Source organism: Lucilia sericata, unplaced genomic scaffold (assembly GCF_015586225.1).
Source record: "Lucilia sericata isolate MDLA Ls3-8-SP2 unplaced genomic scaffold, ASM1558622v1 Contig000322F_arrow, whole genome shotgun sequence".
Taxonomy (NCBI): Eukaryota; Metazoa; Arthropoda; class Insecta; order Diptera; family Calliphoridae; genus Lucilia; species Lucilia sericata.
In genome coordinates, this window is record NW_023994345.1 from 105001 (window position 1) to 125794 (window position 20794).

General features: G+C 27.5%; 1 long non-coding RNA gene across 1 annotated transcript in view; it reads left to right on the top strand.

Moving 5' to 3' along the window:
- The window catches only part of LOC119603641, a 117496-nt gene extending 100423 nt beyond the window's left edge, over positions 1 to 17073 (top strand). The window contains exon 4 of the long non-coding RNA XR_005231416.1: positions 17025 to 17073. This is a non-coding gene — a long non-coding RNA (uncharacterized LOC119603641). The remainder of the gene's footprint in view (positions 1 to 17024) is intronic.
- Positions 17074 to 20794: the final 3721 nt, after the last annotated feature.

Below are 20794 nucleotides of genomic sequence, written 5' to 3' on the forward strand. Positions count from 1 at the left end.
GTATTTCAAATTCGTATTCAATAATTTTTAATATTTTTCCCCTTACATAATGTTGCTTTACTGTTTGCATAAAAAGACTTAAGTTACGTAATTGAAGAGGATCTAACTAATAATTACCGCTAAAGAAGAAAAAAAAATTGCTTTTCATTTCCCACTCAATGCAAACAGTGGAAAATGAAATCACAGCAAAAAGAAGAACATATAAGAAAGTTAAGTCGGTCTATATCGACAACACGGTACCCTATTAAAACTATTATAAATTAATTTTGGGAAGTATGGTGGACAGGCATGAATTTTAATAATTTTATCTATGAAATTTTTCATTGATTACGACCCAAAGAATCTCCTGATTATATTAATGGAGAATGATTAATTAATTTTACGATTTTTTCGACTCCTCTGAAACTTTTTCATTGATGGAATGAAATTGAAATGATAATGAAACACTTCATTCTACAAATGAAATTGCTCATTATACTAATGAATTTTTTCATATATTTAATGAAGACACCTGTTGAACGCATTAATTTAAATATTGTAATGATTTTTTTTTTATTTCAATGCCAATATTTCGTAGAGATCTTCGAGATTTGAATAAATATCTGGTTTTATATATAAGCTATTATTTACCAAATGATTTTGGTATCACTGTCGATTTGTATACTTTAAAATGGGAAATGATCCAATACTTTAGATTCGAAAAGACTTCAGCATAATCTCATTATACTATACTCCAGAGTGTAGGGTATAAAAACAAGATCTAAATGATTTCTTACTTAATCAAATTTCAAAATTGTGGTCTAAACTGTAAAGAAAAAAATGATTGTTCATCATTTGAAATGGAATAATGGATAAATTAATTAATACATCCTCCATCATGTTGCCAACAAATATGTGTATTCATTAGAATTAAGTGGATATGAACTACAATTGTGATTAATTTTAAATGATTATTATACAATGTAAACTTTAATAATAAATAACTGAAAATGGTACAAATTAATTTGCATGCTAAACTAACGACAAACCCTAATATTATTTGGAGTCCAGTTAGAGGCATTGTCCTTTTTTGTGTTAAATCACTGATCACTTATAGCCAAAAGCTTTTATTCTTTTTTATTTCTTAAAAAAAAAAAATAATCTTCAATCACAACCACTACTGTGAATAACTGGAAGCAAAATTGTAACTGGATGTGGGCTCATTGCTTCTGATTTTTAACTGAATATGTGGACATATGAGGATACTTTGTTGATGACTGGTAACTGGCAACCAGCAGCAACAGCCGCCAACATAATTGATGTGTGGCAATTGTGGAATTTGAGTTTTTTATATTGTCGTAAATGCTTCTGATGATGTTAATAATAATATATTGTCAATAACTGCAGGCTAATTACAAGTATTTGTTTGTAACTTCAACTTTATATACCCTACACCACTATAGTATAGAGGGCAGTGTTTCTTCTTAAATTGTTTCTGCGATGTCTGTCTTTCCGTCTACTTAAAATGCCGATTTGAAATGATATGATAAATTTTTATCAAATTTAAAACGGTCAACAAAACCATCTTTGTCGATTTAAAATTTTACCGTGATAAAATTTTAGAAATTGAAACAATTTTTTCCTCATGAAACTTAACAATGGATTGTTGGTGAACAGATGTCATGTCTATCACTCATACTTCCAAGGGTTTTTCGGAAAAAATATAAATGATCTAATAAAAATTAACTCCCACAAAAGGCGCAGAACCCCTAAATCTTTAGTTATTTTCAATATTCAAACAGCCGAAATTGATAATCTTCCATATCCGTCTGCTTTTCTATATCTCTGTTGAAATTGAAAAGAGATAAACTGGTCATTTACGCAAAAATTCAAAAATAATAATATACAGACTTTTGGAAACCACAAAATTTTAGACATACATATATAGATCCAAGTCTTTCTAAAATAATACCGTAATTCCTAAAGCGGAAAAAATGTTTCCAAAAATGAGTTTTTTGATAAAAGTATCCACAGTGACGTTATTTTCCGTGTGACAGTAGAAATACTTTGTATATATATTTAAGGAACATAAATGACTACATAAATATGTGTCCGTTGCACAGTGGTATAGGAAAAAAAAAAAGAGGGAAATAATTCGGTAACTTCTAAACGGTTAATCCGATTTTAATGAAATTTGGTGTGCACAAAGAGGAGGTGTTGTCGAGTTTAGGTTTTGAATTTGGACCTTATAGGCCATTACCTTTCCATTGATATATAACATGCCTACCTAATGTTTTTTAAGTGACAAATTAATTAGGGAAAACTCAACATCTTTTAGAAAATTTACCTAGCACTATTATTTTCATCCATATATGTAACAAATTTAAGAGTTAACCTTATGGATGAAAATAATAGTGCTAGGCAAATTTTCTAAAAGATGTTGAGTTTTCCCTAATTAATTTGTCACTTAAAAAACATTAGGTAGGCATGTTATATATCAATGGAAAGGTAATTTTGTCTATTTTTCAAAACTGTATATAATTTTTGAAAATTAAAAAATTCGCGGAATACTTTTTTTAAAAAAAATTAAAAAATGTTTTTTATTCAGTTTTTGCGAAGATACAAATTTTTCAAATTGCAATAAAAATTTTATTTATGAATATTTTTTGATGAAATTTTACAGTTAGGTAGATTTTTTTACTCAAAATCCAAAATTAAATAAAAATTTCGAATTTTCTTATTAGAAATCCCGGAATTCCCAAAAAAGTTTTAAAAAATCCCAAAAATGGGATTTTTTGGTTTTTTGCCTATTATATCCATACCAGGGGCGGGGTTATCGAAACCCGTTACAAAATGATTAAGAACTTATTGGGTCATATAAAACAGGTCACTATAATTTGATATCGACTATGCGATTTGAGAATTTTTGCTCAAAATTTAATTTTCCATAAAAAATAGGGTTTTTTTGGATGGACCTGGTCCCCTCGGTATCAAAAATTTTTAGGTTTTGTTTCATTTATCGTATTTTATGTAAAGTCAGCTTTCCAAAAAGTATAAATTCTATATACATCTTCTTAGAAACTTTTTAGATAACTTAAAAAGAAAAAGATACTTTTTTCCCAAAAAAATGACAAAAAATCGCCTTTTTTTAATTTTTTAAATTTAAATGCCTATAACTTTGGACTCAGTCATGATTTTTACATAATTCTTTCACTGCTTGGTATATAAACTAGTTGTTAAGCAAATAAAAAAAAATGGCGAAAATCGGAAATATTTGGACCTGCTATTATCAAAAAAACTAAAGTAAGGACGGTAAAAATTTTAAAATTTTAATATTCAAATGCGAATATCTCCTAAACTATAAGAGATAATTTACTGCTACGACGACATTTTTTATAGTGCTCGATGAGGAGATTCTATATACGAAATTTTTTTTAAATCGGAACTCAAATGAAGAAATAGGATCGTTTTAAAAATTTAACATAGCCGAGGTGTCCTAATTTGAGGACCCCCCGCCGGGCCCCTGGTTGGCCTATAAGGTCCAAATTCAAAACCTAAACTCGACAACACCTCCTCTTTGTGCATACCAAATTTCATTAAAATCGGATTAACCGTTTAGAAGTTACCGAATTATTTCCCTCTTTTTTTTTTCCTAAACCACTGTGCGTTGTGAGGATCGACCAGGAGTAGGGGGTAGTGTCCGCTTAAATGAGCCAAGTACATGATTTTACATTACATTCTACATTAAGTTCCTTTTCCGGATCATATAAAAATTTTATCAGAAAACTAGAGGATATTTAAAAAAATTACGACCCTCCGAAGGCCAACACATGTGGCGTATTATGGAAGATCTTCTCAAGGAGTATCGTAAATGTATTTCATGCAATAAAAAAATTTTACCAGAGATGATCAATTTTGAATGGCTACACACTGGCCCCCATTTCACCCACGATCACCTACCAACTCGAAAACACCTTAGCTTCAATTTCATTGCGATATATCGAATAGTTCCAGAGATATTTCCAAAAATAAAAGATTCTAAAGTTCAAAATGTGACTAAAAACTTTTTCTATAAAGAATTTCTCAAAAAATTTTATGAATAGAAAATTTAACAAAACTCTTTTGAAAAAAGAAATTTTATAAAGAATGAATCTATAAATGCAAAGTTTCTATTTATAAAAAAATAACTTAAAATTTTTCTATGAAAACAAAAATTATCAGAAATTAGAAAATTAACCCGATATTTAATATATTATTAAACTTTAGAATTCGATGTTTCAATAATCCGCTGTGACAGTGAAATTTTGAGCTCAAATACAGATTCAGAGAAGCTCAAACCTTTATAGGGCATTTTGTTGTCGAGCTTGACTAACACGTTTTTTTAAGTTTTCTTTAAATTTTAGTGGCAAAAACTAAATTTAAGAAAGAGCATTTAACACTATGTATTTAATTAAGAGTTTTTTCTGAGTTTAAAATCGTTTTTTATTTAATTGTTCCTTTAAGTAACATGTTATGAGGGTTTATTTGATTATATTAAAAGAAAACTGCATTTGTCTTAAATACCTCTACAAAAATACCCCATTTATATTAAAATCCCTTTAACTGGCAACACAATATGCTGCAATATTAACAAACTATAGTTTACAGCTAGAAGCGAAGGTTTAAGCAAAACTCTACTCTTGTTAACCTTGAAACACTAACTAATGATAATGTATTAGTAAAAACACTATTAAATTGTTAGTGTAATCACATTTCCGTTTCCAAAATTATGTTAAGTTTTCCTTCTAGGTCTCTACTATGCCTTTTAATGCTCTCACTTTCATGAACACATGCCCACATACATACGTATGTATGCATGCACTAGTTGCGCAGTAAATTCTGCGCAGTAGCAATTATATGAGCGAATAACTTAATTTAAATTTCAAAATCATAATAATGATGTAAATATGTCCCCCTAAAAGAGAAGACAACACTTGTTGCAAATACATATTAGCTCTCATAACTATTCTTACCAACAAAATAAATATTAGTGTGGATGAAGGGAGTGGTGGGGTTTAGAAGTCATTTGGTAGTAAAGTTTTTTTTAATAGAGAGTAGAGCAGTAAAACGTGCATAGTTATGCATGCATGTGCAGATGATTTACTAACATTCTTATTGCCGAAAATATGAATACTTGTTGGGTGGGTTGAGATGTGTTTTTTTGGTACAGTCTACAATAGAAACAAAACATGTATTCTTGTAAAATCTTGATTTTTATACATTTCCTTTAACAGTGTGTGAAATGTATATTAAAGCATAAATGCATGCAAATTCCTGAGCAGAGTATTTACCACCAAAAAAGGTTGTTGTCAAAGGGCAATAGTGAAGTGTTGTTATTATTTTTTAGGGAATTCTGAGATAGGAAGAAATGTAGAGAATTTTTGTAGGCATGCAAGTTCATGTGCAGATGATTTACTAACATACATTTTATGAAATATGGATAGAGAAGGTGGTGGGGTAATGTAAAAACATGCAAAAACGATTGACAGTGGTGAAGAAACGCAGTTTTAAGTTTTTCTATATAATAGAAATGTTTAACAAATGATCTACTACAAAAATAGCAACTAATCAAAAGTCTTTTTAAGTTATTAAAATTAATAAATATGTATTTTTTTCAATAAATACAAAATTTATGGCAAAATTGTGTAGAAAAATTTTCATAAATTTTGTATAAATTCGAATTTTGCAAAAAAATGTTCTAAATATAAAAAATATTTTGCTATACATACATAGAAAATTTATTAAAAGTGTTCCACAATTTTGGAAAAATGAAAAAGCTAATAGAATTTTATTATAAAAACATTATAACTTTAAAATATTCAAACCAAAAAGATACAGCTCCTCTTCGATTCGATATACGCATTTTTTGTATTAATAAAAAGTTTAAAAACGTTCTTCAAATATTTGAAATTCGTTATGGTTTACATTTTATCGAAATTAAAAGTTCATACTTTTTTAGAATTTTATATTCTTTATTAATGCAAAAATACACATACATATGTATGTACCGAATTCTATGATTTTCGGGAAGGGTATGGTATGAAACCTATTTGACATATTTTAAAACGGAAAAAATTCTTGGAATATAAATTTCGGTAAAATTCTTTAAATAGAAAACTTTCTAAAAATTTGTATAAAAAAAGAAAAATGTATGAACAAAATTTTATAAATTGTATATTTATTAAAAATATATTAGATATTGTGTAAAAATGTTATCAAAAATATCCTAAAAATAGAAATTTTTCTACAAATAAGAAAAATGTTGCTAAAAAGGGGAATCTTGTATAAATGGAAAATTTTTTTGGAATTTTTAAAATATAAAATTTTACAAATAACCTTATTATAAATGAAAAATTATATACATATGCAAATAATATTTTCGATAAATATAATATTAATGCAAAATTTTCTATGAAGGGAACCTTCCTTAAAAATTTTAATAATATAAAATTCTTAAACATTTTCTATAGTAGAAAAAAATCTCTAAATAGAAAATTTTGCAAGTATATATATTTTTTTAAATTTGCTACACATTTTCCCACTAATTGACCGCAAAACTCTTAAAGGAAATAGAGCCGGCCCATTCCGAAAAAAAAAAATTGAAAAAATTTTTTTTGAAACATAGAAAAAATAGCTATCTAAAGTCCTTTGGAAAATTTTTGCTAGAACCAATTGGTGAAATGTTACACTCATTTGAAAAAATCCTGTATGACCAAAATGTCCAATTTTGACCCCCTCTGACTACGGCTGTTCTTGACCAATCCAAATCGATTTTTCAAGTTCTGTCAGTTGACACGAAACGGCCTATATATTACAAATATCATAATTAACTAGATAATTTATCAAAAATGTTCTATAAAAAGTTAAAAAATATCTTTAACTTATGAAACATTTTCTATAAGTATAAATTTCTCAGATTGTCAAATATCCATGGGCAACTTCATATCAAGTTACACAACTAAAAAAATAAATTTTGACGAAATTTGCACCAAGGTTAGTACTTCAGAAGACATCGATTTTTAAAGTTGGGTCACTAGACACTAAATGGTGAAAGAATGCTTTTCTAAAGAATTAAGCAGTGTTCGAATCTGGACTCATAATTTCTCCATTAAAAAAATATTTCTTTCATAAAAAATGCAAAATTTGCTATACATTTTTAGAAACTTTCTTTATCTTTGTTTATCGAAAATTCACTAATTAAAAAAGTTTAATTTATATTTTCCTATAAATAATTAACTTATCAAACATTTTCTTTTAAATTTTCTTTTTAATAGAAAATTATGGAAAAATTCTTTTTTAAAGAAATTACAATTAAATTTTCTTTCAAAAATAATTTTTCCATAATTTTCTGTTAAAAAAAAAATTTACCAATTTTTAAACTTTGTCAATAAATAAAAAATTCATCAAATATTCATTAAAACTTTTAAATAAATAGAATAGATTTTTTTAAATAAACTGTCGTTTAATTTAATAATTTTCTATGAGATTATCTATTTTCTATTTAATGTAGTAATTAATTTAATTCAATTTAACATCATTATTATATATTAATTTAATTATTATATTGCAAACAAATGTTACCACATTTCCCCCAACATTGACCCACTGTATGTATTTTGTCTTGCTAATGCTCTCCCACCTAACGGTATTTCTTATGGCGTGATTTTTGTCAAGTTCAATGCATATCTTCATCATCTATTCATCAAGTTATTTATTGTTAAGTGAACAGTGCGTGCGTAAAGTCGTGTAGTAAGAACATTGAAAAAGTTTTATTAAAAAGTTAACGTTTAATAAAAAAAAAAGTTAATTATTTAAATAAAAGTTAAAAGGTTTAGTTTAAGTGAAAGTGTTATTAGTTTAAAGAACATTAATTTAATTAAACTTTTTATAAACAATTCAAAGTGCAAAAAAACACACATTTACATAAACGTTTGTATGGTACAGCTCTGCAGCAGCGATTTTTTTTACAAAATTTTATTAAATTGTTAATTGTTGTTAATTTTGTTAATAATAATTGTTAATATTTGTAATAATTTGTTAAAAATTAAAAAAAAAAATGTGCAAATAGTGTTTATTATGCAAATTTAGTTTTTATATTGTTTGCTGCAGCTCTGCTATCGGCTCTGCTTTTATGTAGTTCTCTGCTGCACTTGTTCTTAGTACATTTTTGTTTTTGTTTTTTTTCAAGTGCAAGGAGGAAGTTTTTGTTCATAAAATTTATGTGGGAAATTTGTTTGTGTTTTTGAGGAGTTTAGTAGAATAATTCTTGTTGGTATAAAAGCAGCGCTGCTTGGATTAATATTGTACAATTTGCTGCTTAATAGTAGTAAGAAAAAGTATTTGTTGGTGTTTTTTTTCAGCCAGTGAGGAGTGGGCAGAGTTAAGATTTTTGTCAGGTCATTTGATTGTCGCAGCTGGCTTCTTATTTTACTTTTTTTAGTAGTTTTTGTCACTTCTTTTTTGTTTTTGGATTTAGTGGAATAGTTTATTGATTGTTCGTCTGTTTGGTGGGTCAGTCAGTGGGTTGGTTTATTTTTGCGGGAAATAGTTGTTTAAAGATATTGTTGTTTGTGTAAGTGGTTTGCTTCTTGGCTGTTCGTCTATTTGGTGAGTCGGTGGGTTGGTTTATTTTTGCGCGAAATAGTTGTTTGTTTGTGTGTTGGCTGTTCGTCTGTTTGGTGAGTGAGTCAGTGAGTTGAGTTGGTTAATTTTTGCGGGATATAGTTGTTTGAAGGTATTGTTGTTTGTGTAAGTTGTTTGTTGGTTGTTCATCTGTTTGAAAAAAAATCTGCAAATAGTGTGTATTTGGTTTCTATTGCTGTTTGCTGCAGCTCTGCTGCTGTTGTTAGCCTGTTTTTTTATCAATTTTGTTTGTAGTTAAATAGTATATTTTTGTTGCTTTTTTCAAGTGCAAGTTCAGACAGAATATTAATAAGAAGTTTGTTGGTTAGTGAAGGGTTTTCTTGATGTATTGAGTTTGTGAGGTGGTAACGAGGAGGTTTTTGTGGAAAATATGTACATATGTGCGAAATTTGTTTGTGTTTTTTTAAGGAATTTAGTAGAATTCTTGTCAGGTCATTTGATTGCTGCTGCTGGCTGTTCACTTTAGTTTTTTGTTAGTTTTTGTCACTTCTTGTTTGTTTTTGCATTTAGTAGAATAGTTGGTTGGCTGTTCGTCTGTTTGGTGGGTCAGTTAGTGGGTTGGTTAATTTTTGCGGGAAATAGTTGTTTGTGCAAGTGGTTTGTTTTTTGGCAGTTCGTCTGTTTGGTGGGTCGGTGGGTTGTTTTATTTTTGCGGGAAATAGTTGTTTGAAGGAATTGTTGTGTGTTTCTTGGCTGCACGTCTGTTTGGTGAGTCAGTGGGCTGGTTAATTTTTGCGGGAAATAGTTGTTTGAAGGTGTTGTTTGTGTAAGTGGTTTGATTGTTGTCTGCTCGTCTGTTTGGTGGGTCGGTGGATTGTTTTATTTTTGCGGGAAATAGTTGTTTGATGGTATTGTTGTTTGTTTCTTGGCTGTTCATCTGTTTGGTGAGTCAGTGGGTGGGTTAATTTTTGCGGGAAATAGTTGTTTGAAGGTATTGGTTGAAGACTGTTTAATAATTTTGTTGTTCTATTTCTTTCTGATTTCTGCTTATGACTTATTTCAGCATCTCTTCATGAGGAAGTGGTAGAGAGAGAGTGTGAGGGAAACATTAAAATTGTGTTTACTGCTGTGTTTAAGTGGGTAAGGGGGGAGGCAAATGTTGGTATGTTTAGGCATTCTCTCGTGTATGTACTTGTTGCTTCTTTATTGTGTTTGGTGTTTTTTTGTTAGTGGTTTGAATTTGTTGTTGTTACCTAAAAGAGATTGTTGATTTTATTTAATGATTGATAATTGGGCAGAGAAGTGTGGATTGCATGAGAATTGATTGTTTTTACCCAAATAAATTATCTTCTTATAAATTTAGTTGTTTTCTATTCATTTGCACTATTTTTAAGTTTAATAGGTCTAAAAATTTAATTTTTTTTGCAAACTACTAAATGTACCCTACATTCGTGGATGTATGTATGAAAGTGTGTGTGAGTAATTGTTTAAATTTTAAGAACATTTTGTGAGCAAAGTTTTTTTTTTATTTATCCTCCATCAATAATATTTTGTATACTTTTTTGATGAACATATTGCAATATCTTTAAATTATTTAAAATTAATGAAAATTTTATCATTTAATTTAATACTCACATTTTTATACAATTTTAATTAAAATCGTACTTAATAGGAATTTTTAATGAAATTAAAAAAAAATAAGGCAGAATTGTTATACCTATAACATTTTAAACAAATTATATGTACATACATATACCTATCTAGAAATAGGTACATAGTTTCAATAAATTTTTTTATAATTAATATGAGTTTTCATATTTTAAAAATTCTTAAATAAAAATTTTTTAATTAAAAAAAATTAAATTTTGCATAATTTGATAGGTATTAAAAAAGACTTCCCATTTACGTTTAGTCCGGCTGACACAATTTCTCCTTCTATTATATTTAAAGGTTTCAAACTCTATACAACTGTGTCCTGCGAAATTATCCGTTGAATTCAATCAGTCTGATAACTTTTAAATATAACAAAATACTTAAAATTTGTTATAATATTTTTAATAAAAAATATATGTAAATCCATTTTCCTGAAAAAAATTATTTCCTTTTTCACACGATTTCTATTTCTCTGTCCGATCTATTTGTAAATCTAAATTTGTCCGTTTAATTCTATAAGTCTGACATTATTATTCTGTCTGTATAAATATGTATCTCCAGATGTCTGCCATTCCGTATCAATCTGTTTATAAATTTCAAGCTCGTTGCAATCGGTCCGTAAGATTTATCGGTATATCCGTATAGGTCGGTATATCTCAATGTCAGTCCGTTCGGGTACTCTAATATGTCTGTCAATCTTCATTTGTTGTTTAAGTTTGTCCAATTTAATCTATAAATAAATTAAAATCTGTTAAAATAGTACTGCTGTGACAATTTCTTTAAACTACTCTAAGTATGTATAGCTTGCGATCAGTCTGCTCGATTAATCAAGAATAGTCCGTTTAATTATTCGACTTCTGTCTCTATAACAATAAATATGTATGTCTATGCATTTTAATCTATTAGTTCTTCGAAATCTGTCTGTCTGATTTATAAATCCATTTCTATTAGTTTGGATAATGTAAGGCTATACCCATCACTTCGTCTCAATCTACCAATGTAAATAAATTTATTTTATATTAATAAAAGTAGCAAGAAAATATAATTAAAATTGTAGGTATAAAACTATTTAATTAAAATATTTGTTAATAATAAAATTATGTCCGTCTATTGTCTCAATTTATCCAATTGATTCAATATTTATAGTCCGTTCGTACTTAATCTACATATGTATGTATATTTTTAAAATTTCTGTAATAATTAAAATTGCTTCAATTCTGCTTTAATTAGTCCGTCTGAGTCACTTTGTTTGTTTAAATTCTTAACTCTTAATCCGTCACGATACGTTCGATATATCCGCACGTCTGAAATGGTATGTTTGTATGAATTTCTGAACTAGTCCGACTATATTAGGCTACCGTATTTGGTCCGTCAGTAATTCTCAATTTTTCCGTCTATTTAAATATGCCTTAAACGTTTCATCTTTTTATCTAAGTCCGTAACTTTTTTTAATACAAAATATTTAAATTGGTTAAAATCGTCCGCATTACAAATTCCACCAAAATCCATTTTCTTCAAAAAATATTCTAAAACTGTTACAATTTTTATTAACAAAATTTAATTATAAACATTTTTAATATAAATATTTTTAAATTTAAATTCTTCGCAATACAAAATAATAAAGTTGGTTGAAATCGGGTTTTTTATCTTTTTTTATTTTATTTTTTTATCTAAACTTATTTTTCTTTTAAATTTAAAAAATTCGGTATTAAAAAGTTAATACATTAATCAGATTGTAGTGTCATTCAAATAAACCGTATTAAATAGTATAAAAAATTAATTTAATTTGTTTAAAATATTAGTAGAAGTTTTGCATTATTTATTATTTATCAAAATTTTAATAATAATTAGACTTGAAAATAACAATTAATTCTCGGTTCAAGATTTCTTAAAAATGCTTAGTCTCAGTGTTTTTTTCAAGTCCAAAATACAAATGTTTTTCGGAAAAACTGTTCATATGTTTTGATTTAGCAATATAAATATGTATGTATATTATGTATCAAACTCTCTATATACATATTGTCTGTCTATATTTCTGTCCTTTGACTATTTGTCATATATTCGACATTCTAATTTCTCAGTAATAAATAAAAACCTAGTCCATCTGTTTTTGTCTGAAGCTTTATCTGCTTTATAATTGTCTGTCCGGCTATAGAATTTTCTATATTTATTAGAAATGTTTTTGAATTTTAGCGAAATGAAATGGACCCATATTTTTTCAGAAATCGCCAATCTTGCGTTTTGATTTAATAATATTGTCTGTCTTTCCGTCTTTATGTCAGCATCTGATTATATAACATTGTTGTCGTCTTCTTTCTGAGTCCATGTATGTATGTTATATGTCAATGAATGTATGTCTGTCTTTCAGCTAACCCATCTGTCATTTTGTTTTATAGCCTAGTACGTCTGTAATATACAAATTTATGTTGGTCCATCAAATGTGTCCATTTGTAGCTAAATCTGTAGATCAGTCCAGTCCGTCTGTTGGTTGTAATTTATCTATCCGTCTAGAATGAAAATATTTTTCTCATAACACCTATTCTGATATAGAATTTTCACAAAATTTGTTGATTTTGAACTAACTAAAATGGATCCATATATTTTCCCAATTCGAAAACAAAAATGTCTAGTCCGTCTAGACTGAACATTTTGTTCTCATAATACTTATCCTGATCTCAATAACTGTTAGCCAGTCCATCTGTTTGCTCTTTTTGTCTGATGCTTTATATGCTTTTTACCGACTGCAGAATTTTCTAAATGTATTAGAAAAGTTTTTGAATTTGATGCAAATGAAATAGGCTCATATTTTTCTCTAATCCGAAATCTTTTTTACAAATATTGCCTGCTTTTTTGTCTTAATGCCAGTCTCTGATTGGCAGCATATTTGTCATTTTGAATGCCAGCATGTTTGTAATTTTGTTTCTAAGTCTATATGTCCGTTTCTCTGTATTTTAGTTAATCCTTTTTTTTGTTTGTCTGATAGTCTAGTCCATCTCTAATTTAAAAATTTATGTTGGTCCGTCATGGTCTATTTGTAGCTAAATCTGTATATCAGTCCAGTCCGTCTTTGGGTTATAACTTATCTATCCGTCCGGAATGAAAATATATTTTTTCTCATAACACACATTCTGATATAGAATTTTCAAAAAATTTGTTGAGTTGGAACTAAATAAAATGGATCCATGTATTTTCTCAATCAAAAAACAGGAATGTCTAGTCCGTCTGTGATTTACAACTTATCTGTCCGTCTGGAATGAACATTTTGTTCTTATAATACCTATCCTGATCTCTATAAGTATTAGCCAGTCTAAACAGATGGACTTTTTTGTCTAATGCTTTATCTGCTTTATACATGTCTGTCTGACTACAGAATTTTCTAAACTGATTAGAAAATCTTTTTGAATTTGAGCCAAATGAATATATTTTTCACAAATCTAAATGCCAGTATCATATTTGTCATTTTGTTTCTGAGTTTGTCTGATTGCCTGTCTGTTTGTCTAATAGTCTAGTCCGCCTGTAATGTAAAAATCTTAGCTGGTTCGTCGATGTGTCTGTAGCTCAATCTGTATATCAGTCCAGTCCGTCTGTGGTTTATAACATATCTGTCCATTTGGAATGAAAATATTGGTTTCATAACACCCATTCTGATGTAGAATTTTTACAAAAGTTGTTGAGATTGAACTAAATAAAATGGATCCATTTATTTTTCCAATTCAAATATAAAAATGTCTAGTCCGTCTGTGATTTATAACTTTTCTGTCTGTCTGTAATGAACATTTGGTTCTCATTAGCACCTATTCTGATAAAGAATATTTGCAAAAGTTGTTGAGTATGGACTAAATAAAATGGGTCCAAGTATTTTCCAAATTCAAAAATGTCTACTCCGTCTGAGATTTACAAATAATACATAGAATGTTTACAAAAGTTGTTGAGTTTGGACTAAATAAAATGGGTCCATGTATTTTCCCAATTCAAAAACAAAAATGTCTGTATAACATAGTTGTCGTTTTCTTTCTGAGTCCATGTATGTTTGTCTGTCTTTCTGTTAACCCGTCTGTCGGTTTGTCTTATAGTCTAGTCCGTCTGTAATATACAAATTTATGTTGGTCCGTCAAATGTGTCTATTTGTAGCTCAATCTATATATCAGTCCAGTCCGTCTTTGGGTTATAATTTGTCTATCCGTCTGGAATGAAAATATTATTCTCATAATACCCATTCTGATATAGAATTTTTACAAAAATTTGTTGAGTTTGAACTAAATAAAAAGGATCCATGTATTTTCTCAATCAAAAAACAGGAATGTTTAGTCCGTCTGTGATTTATAACGTATCTGTCCGTCTGGAATGAACATTTTGTTCTTATAATACTTATCCTGATCTTAATAAGTATTAGTCTGCAGAAATTTCTAAATTGATTAGAAAAGTTTTTAAATTTGAGCCAAATGAAAATATTTTTCACAAATCTAAATGCCAGTATCATATTTGTCATTTTGTTTCTAAGTTTATATGTATGTCCGTTTGTCTGCCTTTCTGTAAATCCGTCTGTCTGTTTGTCTGATAGTCTAGTCCGTCTGTAGCTCAATCTGTACATCAGTCCAGTCCGTCTGTGGTTTATTACTTATCAGTCCATTTGGAATGAAAATATTTTTTATAACCCCATTCTGATATAGAATTTTCACAAAATTTGTTGAGTTTGAATTAAATAAAATGGCTCAATGTATTTTCCCAATTCAAACACAAAAATGTCTAGTCCGTCTGTGATTTATAACTTTTCTCTCTGTCTGGAATGAACATTTGGTTCTCATAGCACGTATTCTGATATACTTAGAATGTTTACAAAAGTTGTTTTCCCAATCCAAAAACAAAAATCACTGCTCCGTCTGTCGTTTATAACGTATCCGTCCGCCTGGAAGGAATATTTTGTTTTCATAACACCTATTTTGGTTATAGAGTTTTTACAAAATTGTTGAGTTTGAACTATATAGAATGGGTCCATGTATTTTCCCAATTCAATAACAAAAATTTCTAGTCCGTCTAGAACTTAACTTGTCCGTCTGGAATGAACATTTTATTCTCATAATTCCTATACTGATTTTAATTTTTTACAAAATTAAAAATAAATTTTGTTCATAGTTCTGTTTCACCTATTTTTAGAGCTGGCTGTATATATTTCATTCTTTCAGTCTAACCGTTTTTACATTTTTTTTCAAGAAAATTGCTTTAAATTAAGCGATGTCCTTCCCAAAAATTATTTAAAATTTACGTAGATAAGACTAATAGAAATTGGTATTAAGATGTAATTTGAAACAGACAACATACCACGAAATTTTACGGGGAACATACTACATTATTAACCGCGGTAAATTGCTCAAAACGCAACAAGATTAAGTTTTGTCAGATTGATTTCAACCATTTTTTAAAGATATTATTCAGCTGAGACTTAATGTAAAAATTTTCCTAAAATCTAAGACAAATTTAATTTGTAGTTTGTTCTAATTTATTTTTTTGATTACTTAACTAATATTAATTACAGTATTTTTATTTAATTAAAAATTTTCTGCATATAAAATTTCTTTAACTTTTATTTAAATATGTCTTTTTGATGGAGGATAAAAATGTAATATTTGTGTTTAAAAGAGGGTAAGTAAATATTTATATTTTCATTCATGTAATAATCGATATAATCAGGAACTATAGCACCTAATAGAATAAAATTGCAAATTATCACGACAACCGAATCTTTGCTCCGGAGCGATCCGTGTCATACTCGGCGATAGCTTTATAAACCGAAGTCGAATTGTAGCAACAACAAAATTGCAACTACATATATGTATGTTCCAGGGGTCGTGAGATGAGTTTCTGTGAAGTTTTTAATGAAGTTGTCCGTTAGATGTTGCCAGAGTTTTAAATTTTAGTTAATTACACCTCTGAAAACTTTTAAATTATAAGAATACTTAGATCTTCACTGAAAGAGAAATATAGTGCAAAATTAGATCCGGTAACGCGGAGCAATTAGCAAAAATATAAAATGGTATACTTTCATACGAATGTCTGTTTGTCAAAAGCTCGGGTACAAATAGGGCGCAGATAAGTAGAGTAATGGGGACCGTGTTCAGCTAGTTAAATTATAAAACGATCTACTTACATACAATGTCTGTCTGCACGATAAGGTTCCAATAGGGAGGAGATAAGGTATAACAAATGTCGCATTAATCCATTCCTTACTCAAGAAAACGCTTAAAAATACGCTAAATTATTGACCATTAATTACTCCCTATTCTTGCTTGGTACGTACAGAACAAAAAGTTCTGGTTCTTAAAGTTTCCCCCGGGGTGTAATACAAGTTCAACACTTGCACTTGAAATTAGTGATTAACTTGCTGACATAATTGTTTTTGTTTTTTAAAAAAAAAAACGATTAAATAAAACTTGTAGAATTTAAGACAATAATGAATGAAATAAAAAAAGTTTCACTTTTCTGAGGCAACAATAATTTACACAGTAGTTAAGTTATCATGTGAAGAGCTTGTGTGACACATGTCATAAATTTTGTCAGCAATTTATTAAACAGAGATGTACGACTCTAGATTTTAAGATAGCGATATAGTAATTTAACTGGCAAAGTTTAAAAAAGTTTTATCAGCAGGGGGTTGGAGTGACTCATACGCTTAGTTTACGTCTCTGAGTTTGAGGTTTAGCAAATAATTCTTAGTATTTATTATTTTCAAATTTAGAAAAAATTAATTTCACTTTTTTTTCGTATTCTTGCAGATCAATAATTTTGTGACGGACTTTAAAAATTTCAAGAATTACTTTGTCGGTAAGTGTTTTATAAATACTTTTTCAATGTTTATTGTTGCTACTGTTTCTTGTATTTAATTTTTTACTTTTGTGGAAAAAAACGCCGTGAAAAAAATTCCAAATAAAACGACAAGAGTTCAAGTGTTGTTTTTATTGAATTCGCCTACAGGCCTTAACAAAAACATTCGACATCCAGAAATGAATTATATATTTTTAATAACACAAAAATGTTGTTCATAACACTTGTAATAATAATTTTGTAAAGTCAAAAGAAATAAAACTTGAGTAGAAAATCTTAAAAAAAAAATCCACACAAAGAAACCAACCGAGCACTTTATAAAAAAAAAGCTTAGCTACTTGTTGTTGCCACAGTGTCAATTTAATGTTGTTGCAAAAGTGGTAGATAAAAGATTCTGAAGAAGTAGTAGCAGCAGTAGAAGTTAAGAAGGCTTTAGTAATAAATATTTTTTGCCCAGTTGTAACCACTATTGAATAAACACTTTCAAGGTTTCCACTTGAATTTGTCAAGTATTGGCAGTTCCTGTTCATAAACTCATAACCAGACACATTTGTACAAGAAAAAGAGTTCATTAAACATAAACTCCTGTGGTTTTGGGGAGTAGTATTTTAAATATAAATTCTTTTTAACAAAATCATTGTTTAGCCTCAAGTATTTAAAATTTATGTTTTAAAATTAACGAAAAATTTGACTTACAATTTTGTATTTCAGAATGCTTGTTTTAACTCTTATTTCTCCTATAAATGGCGCCAAACTTGAACGTTTTTCTTTGTTTCCTTGGTCAAAAAATTTCTTCTGGTTTTAGTCATTAATCATTTTCATTGTATCCCTTCATTAATTACCACCTTGTTGTTGTCTTATTTGAAACTCCAAGTTTTTTTTCTGACCAAAAACCCACACGGGCACATTTACCATAAGTTGATAGTAGTAGCATTTTTTATTTCCTGTGTGACATGATTAACGTTTAAATGCCCATTGGTCTTTTTTTCCTTGTTATTCCTTGTATTTTTTATCTATATGGTTTTTGTTTTGGTGTACGTAAAACCCACTCTACGCCTTCTTTTTTACAAGTATTTTTTTCTTGTTTATCTGTGTTTTTTTTTTTTAAATTTACAATTACAAATTGAATATTGCCATCGATTAAAATGTATGAATGAATATTCTGCAAATTATTGTATCTGTACATCAATTGTAAAGGCTACTGTTTTTTAACTTGTCCTGTTTTCTTTTTTTTTTTTTTGTTTATTAATATTGTATATTTGTTTCGCGTGGGACCCTCGGGGCGACCTTTTTCAGATAATCACTGGCTTTGTTTATGTTAAAATCATGCAAAATATTCATATATTTATATTGCACATAAATGCATAAATTTATTATTGTATTCGTTCATGTTTTTGTAAAATTTATGGTCATGAATTATACGAATTGTCAATTGGGTCCCAATAATTTTTAATCAGTAGCTTTCTCATTGCTTAAATTGTTGAAAGGAAACGGTGTGAGGAAAATTTAGGGTAAAAGTACATAACTAAATAATATAGAAAACTGTCATCCCCTTCTCGTCATAATTAAAAGTTTTCTATTAAAAACGAGAATTTTCTATTAAAAAGATAATTTTTTAAAATCCTAAAAAAGGAGAAATTTTCGATATTTTTCTATATATAATTATTGTTTTATTAATTAATAATTTTTTTATAAAATAAAGATAATTTTTGAAAATTTTCTATAAAAGAAAATCTTTTAAAAATTATCCACAAAAGGGAAATTTTGCAATTTTGTTCTACAAATCGTATACAGGAAAATTTAAAATTTTCTGTATATTTATAATTTTGCAAAAATTTTTAATTAAAAAATGTTTTTTTTTTTCTTTAATTTTTCATTAAAAGAATTTTTTTTTTTAAGGAAAGTAGTGAATTTTATTGATTATTTCCTTAAAAAAAGAAAAATTTTATTAAAAATTTTCTACAAAAAAAGAAGTTTATTTAATATTTTTTTTTATAGAAAACACAATTTCTTATAACATTTTTTTCGTAGAAAAATAGATTTTTTCCACAATAGAGAATTTTTTGAAAATTGTGTTTAATAAGAGAATTTTTCGAAAATCTTGTTTAAAAAAGAGACTTTTTCAAAAAATTTCTGTAAAAATAGAATTTTTCAATAATTTTCCATAAAAAAAGAAATTTTGATAATATTCTATAAAAAGAGAATTTTTAAAAATTTTCTATATTAAAAAATTTTCTATAGAAAGTGAATTTTTCCAAAAATTTTTTATCAAAAGAGAATTTTTAGAAAATATTCTAAAAAAGCGTTTTTTACATTTTTTATAAAAAAGCGAATTTTTCGAAAATATTCTGTAAAACGATAATTTGCGATAATTTTCTAAAGGAGCATTTTTCGAAAATTTTCCATAAAAAGAAAATTTTTGATAAAAAAAAAGTTCTATATAATATTTGGAAAATTTTTCATGAAGAGATGTTTATAAAAAAATTATCTATAAAGGGAGAATTTTTCTAAAATTTTCTATAAACAGAAAGTTCTTCGAAAATATTCTACGAAAAAAGAATTTTATAAAAAATTATAGAAAGAGAATTTATCGATAATTTTTCGGCAATTTTCTACGAAAATAAAATTTTATCAAAAATTATAAAAAGAGATTTTTATCGAAAATTATCTATAAAGGGAGAATTTTTCAAAAATTTTCTATAAAAGGAGAATTTTCGATAATTTTCTATAAAAAGGAGCATTTTTCGAAAATTTTCCATAAAAAGAAAATTTTCGATAAAAAAATTTTCTATATAATATTTGCAAAATATTTAAAGAATTTTTCTAAAATTTCTTATAAAAAGGGAGTTTTCCGAAAATTTTCTACGAAAATAGAATTTTATCAAAAATTATAGAATGAGAATTTTATGAAAAATTATAAAAAGAGAATTTATCGAAAATTTTCTAAAAAAAGAGAATCTATCAAAAATTTTCTAGAAAAAGAGAATTAATTGAAAAAATAGAGAATTCACTATAAATTTTCTAGATAAAGAGAATTTATGGAAAATTTTTAGAAAAAGAGAATTTTTCGAAAATTTTATACAAAAATTAAATTTTTCGAAAATTTTTTTTAAAAAGAGAATTTATTGAAAAGTTTATATAAAAAGAGGGAATTTGTTAAAATCTTTTTAAAAAATATTTTACTAATTCAAGGCCATATTTGCTTCGCTCTTATAACAAACAAGCCTTTGGTTTTTCTCATAAGCTAATTTTAGCCTTGATTAAAAATTTAGTTATATAGAAAACAATTAACATTTTTATTACAAATTCTATACTTTATTGCTTCACAATATATTTTCACAAAATCCCATGAGATTTCTTTTTCTGTAAATGTGTCAATCATTTAATCTGCCTTAAATCGTATACGTTTTTCTTTTCTATCCATCTTCATTAACTAACGAACTAACTATGTAAATAGAAGACTTTATAGAAATCCAAGAAGTCATTAAATCAATTAAATCATTAAATCCGGAAATGTTATAAAAGTCAAGAAAATTTTATGCAGATTAACAGTTTATCTGCTGTGGCTAAAACCATTAATGTGTACGATGACAGCTACAGTCACAATGTTGTTTGTTGCTGTATGCAGAATTAAGTAGAACCACACCAAGAACAAATCTTCGAAACAAAACTAATAAAATCAACACTTAAAGCTTTAATTCTTAATGTCAAAACACATGCT